At 34.5% G+C, this 14,461-nt stretch overlaps 1 protein-coding gene across 3 annotated transcripts in view; it reads left to right on the top strand.

The window, feature by feature from the left end:
• The window catches only part of LOC142978798 (uncharacterized), a 231,601-nt gene that overhangs the window by 150,107 nt on the left and 67,033 nt on the right, over positions 1 to 14,461 (top strand). For all 3 annotated transcript variants that reach the window (XM_076123370.1, XM_076123371.1, XM_076123372.1), the window contains one exon: positions 8,930 to 8,975. The gene's annotated coding sequence lies outside the window, so the exon portion shown is untranslated. The remainder of the gene's footprint in view (positions 1 to 8,929; positions 8,976 to 14,461) is intronic.

The following is a 14,461-nucleotide window of genomic DNA, read 5'->3' as shown; positions in this document are numbered from 1 at the left end:
AACCTTTGACAAAATATAAATTTGATATAGAACGCAAAAAATATAGTACAAAATTAGTTTCTACACTACACAGCAGCCCTAGTAACCCAGTAGACTGTTCTAATTTGTTGCTTCGGCGCCAGACGTTTGACGAAGGCCGGCACTAGCTCTAGTACTAGCAAGAGGTTATTAAAGACCTATACTAATTGTTTTAAAGAGGCAGGACTCATTGACTGTTTACAAAGTCCAATTGTTTTGAGATTTTAACGTTATTTTCTAATTTAAGAAAAATACACAGTTGATAATTTTTTCTTGTTTAAAAGGAAGAACATGCGACAAGTTTTTGCGTCTATCATTACGTACCCATTGCATCGCAATTTGCCATTAATAACTTTGAGAAAATAACATGTCAAGATAAATACAGTCTCACTGCGTGACATAAGACATGACACAGGACAGTCAAATACTGCCATTTTCATTCATCTCTAACTAGCGTTAGTTTCTTATGCATAGAAGTTTAATATATAGTAATTAATCAATCATGAAGTTTAATATTCATACTGATACCTGCCACCTGTCCGAATGTATGAACAGAATTTATAGTAGTTACCTTTGAAATGGTCCGATAACTGAATAACTGTGCCGAACATCTTCATAGTTCACCAGGTTAATTAACTTGCTTCTGGTTTTACATTATCTACTTACTCTTAATCTTTAACCTTTGTATTGTACTACCATTTGAATAATGACTGATTAAATCAGATTTTAACAGAGAACACGTTCAGAAGTTAATCAGATTCGTTATTGCACCTCCATACCGATTGTAAAGGTTAATGATTAAGAACGTTATAAACACGTATATTCACATGGTTAATGGTGTTAAAATACGATTGTCGAATTTGTTACTGAATAGGTTATTGAAAAGAAGAAAATCACTGCTCTAAACGCGAGTAAAACTTCGGGGACAGACGAGTATGCAAATCTATCATTGCGATGGCATTTTTAAACAATTGAAAAATGTCTTCACTGAGCATTTAGCGTGGTCTGCTGTATCTAAAAAGAATATATTATTATAAAAAGACGCGGAAAGGCCCATTACCGAGTAAAAAATTTAATGTACGAACGTGAAAACGGACACATAAAGTGAGTAAAGGAATGACAAAAATAACTATTCAAGTTGTGTTTAAAATGACATGAAAGGGGTAAAGATAGTTGACAGGTGATAGAGATTATTGGAAAAATGAATGTTGTGACTGCAATATAACAACAAGTTTTCAGTTTTGGTTGCGAGATTTCCACTAAACTGGAATGACATTTTGAACGTTTTTAATTACGAGAGTCGGCCTTCAGTACAATTAACTGTGTATATCGAAGGAGCAGTCCTTAGATAACTATAAACCAGACTAGCGATTACTAGCCCTTTACTTTAGTCCTTCGCATTCGAACAACGGATCTAACATATTAATCAACATTCATTAATCTATCACACTCATTAAAACTTTAAGGGGAATACACATTTGAACATTTAAGAGTAACAGAATATTTGCTAGGAGTATAAAATTTAATTAAATATTTTTAACTCTAGCCTGTTGGTGTCTTATTGTTGCTATGATTCCATTCCTTTATTTCCAAACCATCCTAATACTATGCGCCGTGAATTCATTTTCAATTTAAGTCCCGAAACTATAATGTGCGCCGTTGTTTTATTGGTGTGAGGTACAGTAACAGCACACTATAAATAATGAAAATGTAAAAAAAATATATGAATAAAATGTATGGGTTAAGCCATGTTTAGATGTTTACCCACCACGACCACGATCTTCAGACATAAAAGATCGACTTGAGAGAGAGAGGGATGTTTAAAAATTGAATCGTGAGGATACGGGAATTAAGGCGGACTGCAGCCTGCGACCACGGCGAGTGCAACCTGCGCCGGAACGTTAGGCATTTTAAGGTAAAATGCGTGTTCGTGTTAATTCCTGTATCCTAATGTAATTAATTATGCAAAGCGAGAGTTTAAAAAGTATGTCAGTCAGTGTAAAGTCATGAATTTAGATCCATAATATACCATGTATTAAGTTTATTTTTATCGGTAACTCAATGTTACAAATACGAATATTTCGAAAAGATCCTGTCAAACATTTGCAATTAACTTAAAATACAAAACAAGCTCATAAACGTTTAGTTTACACTAAAGCGGTTCATATCAGTATGCAATTGATTAAATTAATTAACAACTGGGAATTAATTGAAAACTTATATGGTAATGTGGCCAGTTATACATGCATGTGTTTCGCATAAACGTAGCAAGCGTAGCATGCAATGTCGATTATTGCATAATGAATATGAATTGACGTCAGACTTTGGTAAACCTTTTAAATAATAAGACATCATCGTAACTAGAATTTAAAATATAATTAATTTTTATTTTCTATGGAACATTTTGTTCCACACGCTCACTACCAAGCACGGGTAAAAAAAATGAAATGAAATACAAAGGTAAGGTTTAAGAACTATCTTGCAGGGACTACAAAGACACAAACGATGAACAAAAAGGTCGAAACACCCATTTATTAATCACACAAATCTATACTAATAAAATATTATAAAATTGTAGAGTTTATTTGTTTGGTTGAACGCACTAATCAGGAAGTACTGGTGCGAATTGAAAAAATATTTTAATGTTGGATATAACATCTCGCTACGACCAAAGGGAGCAGAGTACCAGTAAAAAGAGTTACAAAAACGGGGAAATTTATGCGCCATTCTCTCTTATGTGCTGCAAGGGAAGTTGTGCGGGTCAGCTAGTATTATATATTTTGCACTCGACAACATTTACATTTCACGGGTCTACCCGCGTAAGCGTCATTGCAATTTTAGGCAAAATGTTTGTTTTATTAAAATTTTAGTTGAAATGGCACGAAAAAAAGTATTTGAAAGATCCCCAATGTGTCAGGTCAGTTGGCCACCCATCTAGGTGATAACTCGTCAATACACAGTGAACTTTGACAGTTGACACTTCAAACAAACTTTGACACTTATTGTGTGCCTACTCACAGATAGTTCGCGAGTTCTAGCGGGCACTGTTCTTAGGCCACACTGAAAAGACCACCCTTTGACCTGTGGGTGTCAAAAATGTATAGGAATAATAGCCTGGGATTATTAAGCCTTAAATTCTTAATAGAGTGGCCGAATAAATTTTAATATAAATAGATTAATATATTAGGCTTAAGGACTAGATTGCTAAGACTTTAGTTATGAGTAGTAGAGCCCCATGTATACTGAAACCCAAAAAGTTGTATTTGAGTTGAGTATATTTATCTGCCCACGCTACCTTAATTGATACCTAAAGATAGTAATTAGGTCTTAATAAATAAGGGCACGTAAGTTATTGTTTTAATTATAGACTCTTTAAATAGTATCAAGCATCGCCATTTTAACTTTGACTATATTAAGTGTCGCTCTGTGACCTAAATTAATAAAACATGTGATTTTATTACAAGCCATTAAAAATTACAATTTAGCAAACCATTAAAATCTCACCTTTCCCTTTATAGAAAAATGTTAATCAAAATTCAATTTCAATTTCCATAAAGCCGAACCGTTTAATTTATAACGCGCCATATAAAACGGAGCGGGAAAAAAATTAAAAGTCATAAGCCACCCATGACGAATCCCAAGCTTCGAGTCATAAAACTTGACCTGCAACAATGCATTATTTACCATTATATATCGGCAGTGCGACACACAGCCTAATGACAAATATAAACATCAGCCTTACGTAGGTGTAAAAGCAGATAGGCTCTGTTTGGCCATCGTCGAACCACCATCACAATGAAATTGTATAGCCCAATATTGACCGTTGCGTAAGGCATCGTTCCCACAGGATCCTGACAGAAATTCTCATGGAATCAACCGTGAATGTAACACCAGAGGGCGCCCCCTCTCCAATATGAATGGTAAACAAATTGCAGTACAAATATTGAAACTGATTATTCGGGTACTCGGCTCTGCGGCTACAAAGGCGGCTTTTAGGTCACAAAAGACGTGGTAATTGGATTGGATTTTTGTGTAATCGTTGACCACTTTTGATCCTTGTTTAACATGTTTAGTAGCGCGGGGTTGCGTGGTGTGAGGCGGCTGGTTCCTACACGGATTAACGTCTCCATTACCAAAAACGTAACTAAGATGACAGATAGCTTTATCTCGTCGATTTGCGTTTGGAATGGAATTAACATTAACCAAATTTGTAATTCAATATTCATATCATAATATAATAAGAGTGGGTGAGCCTATTTATTGGTTTGCTGACTAAATGAGGCCTAATGTAGATGTAGTGACAACTTAGTTATAATAATAAGTTGATATACTACGGAGTGGGCCGAACATCTCGAGTAACTAGTTACACACAATAACAGTTACTTACTAATGCAAATAAGTATTCAGAGATGTGGCAGAGCTTAGAAGCTATTCAGGTTTTCTGATAAAAGACTTAATTATGGCACCGTAACATCGCCTTTTCATATTGAAAACATTTTCCTCGGATTTTCACTTTTGGCAATATAAATAAATAACTTTAACCCATTTATTGTCCCAGTCCTGGGCAAGGGTCTCCTCTTTAAAAAGAAGTTTTGAGGACCCCACGCTGTCCAAGCGCGGGTTGGAGACTATGTGTATTCCTTCAAGAACTCATACTAAAGAACTCCCAGGCTTACAAGGTTGCAACACCATGTCTTCCTCTACCGTTGAAACAAGTAACATTATGTTAATACTTTCGTCATATTAACTATCAATAAATCACTTAAGCAAAATATGTTTCAAAATGCTACTTCAATACAATAGAAGTTATCTTAAACGTATAAATCCATTCTCAAAGGAACAATATTTTACAATGGTTTGCATATCAAAATACTCAGACAGAGTAAAACGGCAGAAGCTATAAATTGTGCAATCGATACATGGGAGCGGTACTCTTGTTTACTAACTTGTTGAATACGTTATGGAGTAATACAACATTATATGATTGTAACTGTGCAATAATTTGTAATACAATAATATCTATTGGATTATGTGTGATGTAAGACGGAAATACGTGTATGCGATTGACATGATGGTTTAAGGAGAAGCGATTTTGTAGTAGTTTTGACATGGATAAGAAGTCAAAATGTTATTGCAAACTTGTTTTTAAAATTTAATTTATTTTGACTATGGTATGTAGTGAGCAACCAATGTTATTGAATAGAAGATTAGCTTGACAAAATGCATCACGATATAGTTGTAATTGAGCTACAGACTTCCCGATATAAACATTGATAGCTTTAAAACCTTGTGTTATTGGTTAAGAGCCATGCTCACTGTTTCCTTTCCTGTTTCCTTCACTCATCTTTGTGAAAAATCCACTATCTACATAACAATCTTATCTACATCAAAAAAATCTGCAGAATGTGCCGTACATCATAATAGCATGTGTTGTTATGCCGCCTATATTTTCCTTTAATCTTTGCATTTATTTAACTTTAAAGACCGAAATAGACGCACATCAAAATTCCTTATCATAAACGTGCATTTTTACATCTGGAAAATGTCACAAAAAACTTTCTTGTGCAAAGAATTTCCACGGAATCTCACGTACAGTCACGGATTCATAAAAATAAATGATTCGATAAATTATTTCGATAAGAAAATTAAACTAACCTAGCTGACCTGCACGAACAGTTTTTGGCCAAAATTAGAAAAAAGGTATTACGTTCTGCACAACGAAACCTTATTGTGACACTATATTTAAATGGTAATAGACTCCAAGGCAAAGAATACCTATAAAATTGGTTTCTATACATTTTAATGCATGAATTAAAATTGACAGAATTTCGGTTTTAGGTGAACCCAAGATACAGAATGTTGATAGAAATTAATGCAAATTTTACAATAATTTAAATAATTAATGATGTAGTTGCAAATAATTCGTGATCGATCCCCAAGAACATGTTTCACAGTAGTGACACAAGTTCCATGTCAGTCGGTCAAACTCAGCATTCATAATGATTTGCTCCTTTAAAATGCGTAATGCTTGTCTAAACACATCCACAACTAATGCATATTTGTCTAAGATTAAATCCATCGTGTACTTACTTTATCCTCATGATTTATGAGTGCCATGCACTTGACGTTTGCGTTTAAGTATAATTATCACAAATCATAATGTTTGAATTGCATTTACTGTACAAGTTTGTTCGACTACGGAGTGATATTTTGTTAAATGGACTTCAATACATCTATCTATATATCACCCAAAACCTACAAACGGATATGAATCTTAATTGTTAGCATCGTAAAGCTTAATTTCATTTACAATTATTTTACTCTAGTCTGAAATTGTTGATTAGCTGTCAAGGCATTCTGTGCTTTATGTGTTTGGAATTAAAGGTCATTATGTCGTGAATGTGAAAGTAGAGGTGGCACAACATTGCAAGAGCTCCCGCTGCGTTGTTTGTTACAGTTGTCAGTGAAGTAATTTAAATTTATCAGTTGTGGTTACTCGAAGGTTCTCATTTTGATGCCAACAAATTCGCCAAATGGGATTTCACGGTGGTACGGTACTGCAAAGTGTATAATTAACAGTTAATAAATCTAGAAACTTAGATTTTGAAATTCCAGGTTAGGATAGGTGTAGAACTGACTGTCGAAGATACCGGCTGTGGAGGATCAAAGGTCTAGTAAATATGTTTATTTTTCGTTGTCGTTTTATTGAAAAATAAACCGAAATCTGATTTTCAACATGCGAACGTATCGATTTCATGCAGGCATAGAACAATGTAATTTAAACGTCCCAACACTCACATATTAGTCTATAAAACAATTAAGTTCTTGGCCCATCAATTCAACAGCTTAAACAATGAAAATATAAACATATGAGACACTTTCACAGAACACCACTTGTCATCTATTCACATACAAACTCCACGTGTCCAGTCAGACACATAATCTCGTGAGTATTTCCAACTCTTGGCACACGAGACACACTCACTTATGAACTGTCAACATTCATATTTCAATTCATTTTCTATATTATGCGTCTTCACATCTTCAGTTAAGATATCCAGAATTGTAAATGGGCTGAGATCAGAATCAATTTGATTTGATATTTTACCAGTGTCAGCTGTGTGTCGTCTAAATAGCTGGAGTTACGGTATATCTAGATTAAATTATCAATGCTCGGAAATCGTAATTTTGTTTTGCTGTCATAACATTTGGTTGCTAAGGCCTGATTTTCACACTTATGATGATTTTCATTATATCAGTTTGCGTATCACGTATCTCAGTTGACCACTAGTGCACGTCAAATTTATGGTCATTAAATGAATCAGTTTGTTGCTGCTTTTGTGTAACTTGTTAATCACTATAATCTTAGGAGAAAAACAATGTACAGTAGCCTTCAAATAGTTGTCAACTGAGATACGTGACAAGCCCTCCACCCCTCCCTCGACACTAGTTTTCATGTATTTGCTTTCATTTACTTTGTATTCATTTGGCTCTGATATCAAAACGGGGAAACAAGCCCTTAATCTTTTAAGTTATTATCACATTATATCATGAGGTATTTGTATTTAAAGGTGAACTGACTTCAATATTACGCTCATCAATCCGTACCACTCTAAGCTTCGTGTCGCTACTGGTCATTTCTACAGTGGGAAAATTTTGTTAAGCTTTACTTGACCTATATCAGAAGGTAAATTTATAATATGAAACGGTATTTCTTTATTATTTTACAACCTGGTTTTAAGTAAAATTTTGAAATAAAATCCTGCAACAAATTATCTGCACAATCATAGGTATATGGAGATTGGAGCTGTATAACGCAATTCTCAAGATAATTGCATCACAACAAATTCATCAGCGATATAATCCCATTAAAATGTTACGAATGTTAGAACATACGTTTACAGGTGGGCCATTTGGTGTCCTTAACCAAGGAAGCTAGTTAAGTGTCAAATGATTATATCAGATTCTCGAGTCACGATTTCGGATTTATAATAAACGGAATATCCATTTAAGGTGTTGGAACTTGTGTTCATTGCGCTTTTGGATTTAATAGACGGATGTCTGCCTGTAATGACGGCCTGTGAAGGATTAAATCTCATTTAAGTTAGGTTTCAAATGCCTGATAATAGCCAGTTAACTGTTCATCGCCTCGCTCGACCACAATAATAAATGACTGAGTCACAATTCTAATCCGCAAGAATTTTAAGATTAACTTAACTTGTTTTCAAATTCCTGAGCGACAACAAAACGGAGAACGGACGATGAATGGTTGACATTAAAATGACGCAGTCTTATTTGCTGCAAGAAAATTGTAAATGCTAAGTAGAACTAAAATTAATCACTGCAATAAATGTTTCAGCGATACAATGTCTGTCGCCTCATCAATATTGACATTAGACATAGTAACAGAATCTACATAAAATCAGCCTAGTCTTTCTTCCAACTATGGTTGTGTCTATTAGGGTCGGCTCCATTCTCACCGTATGCAGTTGAGTACCAGAATGGAGCGATCTGCCTATTAAACCTCCACAACTCAGTTAATTGGGTTATAACTCTTTTCCCTTCGGTAAGACTGGTTGGCAGACTTTCAATCTTCTACTATAACGACTGTCAAAGATCTTTGAAAATTACAGCTGGGACCTACAATTTAACGTGCCTTCCGAAATACGGAGGACCTCGGATTGTACTAAATAGTCACCCATCCACAAAATAACCTCGGCGAGTGTGGTTTAACATCCCAGAGTCTCTCGGCTGTTGTTACTCAGAGCAGGTACGAGTAAGCACGACCTCCTCAACTACTTGACAAAGTAAACATAAAAATTAATGCAATACGTTTGTATCACATTCCGTATTGTAATGAATCCGTATTGAGAGTTATTGTAACTAATTCATATATTTCTCATTGTTTCAGATACGTCACGAACGGTTGACCTCTTAAGAAGAACAAAATTACAAAGGTACATATCATTAACCGTTTGATAGTAATTGTTGCTATCGTCATAGCAATCATTGCTTTGGCATTGAATGCAGAAAATAAAAAAGTTGCAAATGTCAATTCGATAAACATAAATCTCTATGAAATGATAATAAAAAGTAATGGTAACGATTGTAGGAATTGTTTTTATGAAACTATTCTTATTGGCGATGAAGCTGTATTGTTGCAATTTAGAATTAGAATGTGTTAATGTAGCTCGCTATGTTGCCGCTTAATCTTGGTAGAAACTACTGAATTTATCGCTTAACACTCCATTACAGCTTTTAGAAGTAAGTATCTAAGACTATTCAATTATCGGATTTGGTTAATAAGGTGGTTCGTCAAACTGAATTATAACTTGCAATTGAATCAAATGAGTAAACTACTTCTTAAAGACATATTATTTCTTGTTTCTAACAACACACAAATCACTTCTTACTAAGGTTAAAAAAAAACTTTCCTTAAGATAGTAACCTAAAGTCAATCAACGTCTCATACTGAACTATAAATAATGCTTATACAAAAGCAATTACATAACACCACTTGAATGAAAGTAGCTTGTTTTAAATTGACAAGATTTTCCCCCCACCTCCCAGCCTACCGATTATTATGATTTTAAATGAAAATGGATTTGGTCGTTGACAACGAGTGTTAAGTAGGCAGCGTGTTATAATAAGACAAATAAGAAAAGATCCTTGGCTCGATTTACCTAGAATATAAACAATAATTCTGTGTTCCCAAATAAAGGAGCTACCGTCGGCTACATAAGTACAGATCATAGATGATCTGAATTGTTTGTTTGTTTGTCGTATGGTTAGTGGTCAACCTAGTGTCAAAGTTGTTCAAGCCGCCTCAGAGGCCTTTGACATGGCTTAACAACTGTTATCTTAGTAGACAACAGCCGAGACCAACTTTTTACGTGCCCTCCGAAGCACGGATACGCCCAGCTCAAATACCACTATGCGGTCACTCATCTACGGAATGACCGCACCAACGGTTGCTTAGCCCACAGATCGTTTACCGACCGGTGAGCGCAACTGGCTATGGGCGCCTGCTAATAACTAATTGTATACCTTCGCAAGCAACAACAGTTGCATACGTAGCCATCTATTAAATTGTTGGACAATAACAGACGGTCTACTTAACACTCGTTGTCAAATGACAGCCATCTTAATTTGTCACCTTTTTACATTCTACATGACCACCGACAGCCGCTTTCTTCTCATCTCAATTAAGATTTGAAAACGTATTGTCTTGATTCACTTTGAAGGCTTAAGTGAGTTCAATAGATTTTAACTTTACACTTTCTTTTTTAAGTTATATTTGGTATAACTTTAATAAGTAAAGTGGTTCTTTGTGCGGTTGAATGTATGTGGTCCGTTTGCTTTCATGTTTATTTTTATTGAGCTATTGGCCTGTCACGAGGTGGTATGTTATTGAAGTGGCTATCCTACTGTAATTAGTTTAAAATGTTCAATTAGATAAATACTGTTGTAATTAACCTGTGGTATGCAGATTCTGGAGTATTAAACGATGTGATAAATCATTGTTTTTTTATGTTTGGTATATTCGCAAACAAAAGTACAAGCACATATTACAAAATTTATTATTTGTATATACATATGTATCTCTAGCCGGCTACAGTAATGGGCATAGATTTAAAAAAAAATTGTTGTATTGACATTCTAATTATATTTTAAGTCTTGTCACGACGATTCTTTATCGATTTGGCAATGACAAACAATTGCAATTGGCAATGGCAATGCAATGACACCAACGAAAAACAAAACCTAAATATTTTTGGGAACCACTCTCAGTTATTGCAACCTAAAAGACCCTATAAAGCACAACAAACATCAAGACCAACTCCTGACCAAACCCAGCCCAACAAAGTCAAATAAATCTAAAACGAAATCAATCAAACAGATAATAGTACCTTACATGGTACCGAAACATGTACAAATTGCCATCGCCATATCTTCATGTAAACTACTGTAATGAATCGTTAATTGTTCTAATAGATGTTTGACATGATTATTGCTCAGATTAGATCTATGATTGACGTGGCAACGAGTGAAATATTGACCGGCTGAGAAGTGGAGTATGACAGATAAATCAATACCAATTATTCCTAATATGAAATGGTTTAACTTGTTAAGTTTTATGAAGGATTTATTCTGTACTAGACAAAAATATAAAAATGGAGAATATGCTTATTTGTAAGATGTATAAAAAAATAAGTGCAATTGCTTTCTTTCTGTACAGTAACGAAAATATTATTGCAATGTATTGATATCCAAATGTGATATCATTTTGGTTTTGATTTTAAAATCCTACACATAAATATCTGTTTTCAGACTATATGATAAGTATATAATATTATTTTATCAGTCTGCGGGGCTATCACGTGTCTCAGTTAACAACTATGCTGTACATTACTTTCTCCATTAGATTATATTGACCACGTTATGTCAAAGTGGCAATGTACTGAATAGTGACCATCAATTTGACGTAGTGGTTCTTAATTTTTCGTCTACTCACATTACAGTCGATATTCATTTACAATCTAATTGATGACAATATCTATATTCGACACTGAAAAACAAATTATGGACCAGTTGACCGTCCTATCAACTCCACCTATAAAACACAAGTCATTCAATAACACATTGTCACGTAGCTTTCCATTACTCTAGCATTAGTCAGCACTTACTTACAAGCTGTCAAACATCTATTGTCAAGAACATTTCTCCGCTCCAAGGGTCAAGTTTATAAAACTATTTTGATTGGTGCAAATTGGCGCCAATATTTCAGCGCATTCGGTCATCCATTCTATAACACAAAGTTTACTTTTGCGTTCACCATCGACTAGATGCAAGGGAGTGCAGTCTTTAGTGCTAAGTTTTACGGTAGCTTTTTCTGTGATTTGTTTTTTATTAACTGCAAATGTAAGTTTGTCTTCCGTTATTGTATCTGATTATCACTTCGCATCATAGATCTGTCATTCAAAGGACCGAAGTAATGCTTCGTAATATGATATTTATAGATATACTCTGAATAACGAATTTACCTTCCGATATCTGCGAAAAGTGGTTCTGCGGACAGATTTAACACTACATAGGAATTCACAAATAAATTGAAATGATTGTAAATGTTTTAGCTGAAGTTTTTGTCGGAGTAAATGATAATAAATAAAAAATGCGAAGATTGGTTGCTTGTGGCGCCTACGTAACGTGAAATATGTGGCGCTAAATGATTCAGTATTGTAGGCACTTGAAATGTATGATCTAGCTATTTATGCAGATATACGTAAAATATGTACTCTTAACGAACCAACAATACGTATAGCACCAACAAAATCTAAATGAAAAAAGCCAGTAATAAAAATCTAATCAAGCTATGTTTGCCAATATACAAATATAATGAATAAATAAATTTAACCCATTAATGTCCCACTGCTGGGCAAGGGTCTCCTCCCGTAATGAAGAAGGGGTTAGGCCTTGAGTCCACCACGCTGGTCAATTGTGTTAATATAATATCAGACCTTTATTCGCGTAGATGAAAGCAGACACCAAAATACGCTGCTTGGTACGACCCCTACAAAAAACATATAGTCATATAAAAGTAATAGGCAATATGTGAAAAAAATCTGATCGACATAGGCGTGGCTGTCTGGTAGCCGAGCATTGGCGATGTAGAGGCGTGTTAATTAATCGTTTCGCTTAGTTAATTGAATAACTAGCCATTGGCGAGCAATTAAACATGATTGATAGCTCCATACAAAGTTGAGATTAAACCTATTTATAGGATACGACACGACGCAGAATTTTGATGAAACACATACATAATCTGACTGTAGACTGTAGTTGCATTTTACTTGTCAAACGTTTAATCATTTTAACTTTAATTTACTATTTATTCTGTATCATGTTAGTCTAATTGCTTAGAAGTTTAAGCTGCTAAGAATAATAAACTTGCTTAGAAGATCTTACAAAATAGTAGTATCATCGCCGACGAGCAAAATAAAGTCTTAAAGATTAATATTTTTGGCTGGATTAATTATATTATTCCATAGTCCGTAGGTTTAACGGAAATGACATTGATATAATTCTGATTATATTGAAATATAAGTACTTAATAATTATTTTAAATAAAATTTCAACTTATCGTTACATATAAATAGCTCTAAGTTGTACAACTGCTTACAAACTGTCTGATGATTCATAGAGTTGTTTTTCGTTAATTTGCAACATTGGCCTCAAGCGATAGGTCATTAGTTCCTTTCTAACTATTTTGTAAATAGATACTTTAATTGATTTTACGTTACAGTTTCAATCAATTTGTTAAAGTGGAAAATTAATAGGCAGTCGTAAAATGTTGCGCCTACGATACATTTTAACCTACTTTCAACCTAGATATGTTTCTAGGTATCAATAACACTACACATCAATATTATTCGCAGCTAATAATGTCTGGAAAGTCAAGTAGTTGGTTGTAAAAATATCTTCGATATAATTCAGTCTAGACGTACTTCAGACATCATAATCATATTGTTTATATCATGCGTAAATCAAAAAGCTTTTTCGAATTAAATTTATCTTGTACTATAAGCTCATCTTATAAAACACCTGTAGTCGTCTCGACCTACCGCACTCATACTCTTTTCATCTCAAAACCCTCATAACATAATTTTGCTACAAAAAAGCTTTCAACATTACCACACAATTTTACACTCGCCTTTCATTTACTGTTCTTCAATACATCAATGTCTCTTTTAAAACAGAGCGATATATCATATTTTTATTCGTATTCCATAAATTTTAATGTAAGTCAGGCTGCCATTCAAACAGTTACATTGTAACGTCTTGACTTCAGTCGTAACTTAGACGATATAATTTTAATATACATACTTTCACTTATAGCCTATATTTTGTGAAATTGGAATATCGGGTATCAAATAAGAAATCACCAGTCACCGAACACATTATAATAAAATGTTCCTACATTACATCACTGATAGGCATAATCGTTAAGCAAATTTTAGGAAGAAAATTTTGCTATTGCCTAATTTTAGTGCCCATGTCATTCTATCTATCTATCGTATGGGTAGTGGTCAAGCTGGTGTCAAAGTTTTTCAAGCCACCCAAAGGGCCTTTGACATGGCTTAACGACTGTTATCATAATTGACATTTGACAACAACCGGAACTGACTTTTTACGTGCCCTCCGAATCAAGGAAACGCTCAGATCAAACACCACTATGCGGTCACCCATCTATAGAATGACCGCGCCGACGGTTGCTTAACCCAGATCGTTTACTGATCGGTGAGCGCAACCGCCAATGTCATTAAAAATATTTTTTCTTTAGCTTCCTCTGGAAAGGAGAATGGGCACCTTTGGGCGGTCGGCGGCCATTAATGAAAGTAGTGTCAAATGAAAGAGATAATACCTAGGAACAACTTTTACTAAG

This window comes from Anticarsia gemmatalis, chromosome 15, assembly GCF_050436995.1.
Source record: "Anticarsia gemmatalis isolate Benzon Research Colony breed Stoneville strain chromosome 15, ilAntGemm2 primary, whole genome shotgun sequence".
Taxonomy (NCBI): domain Eukaryota; kingdom Metazoa; phylum Arthropoda; class Insecta; order Lepidoptera; family Erebidae; genus Anticarsia; species Anticarsia gemmatalis.
This window is presented reverse-complemented; position numbering and strand designations above follow the sequence as displayed.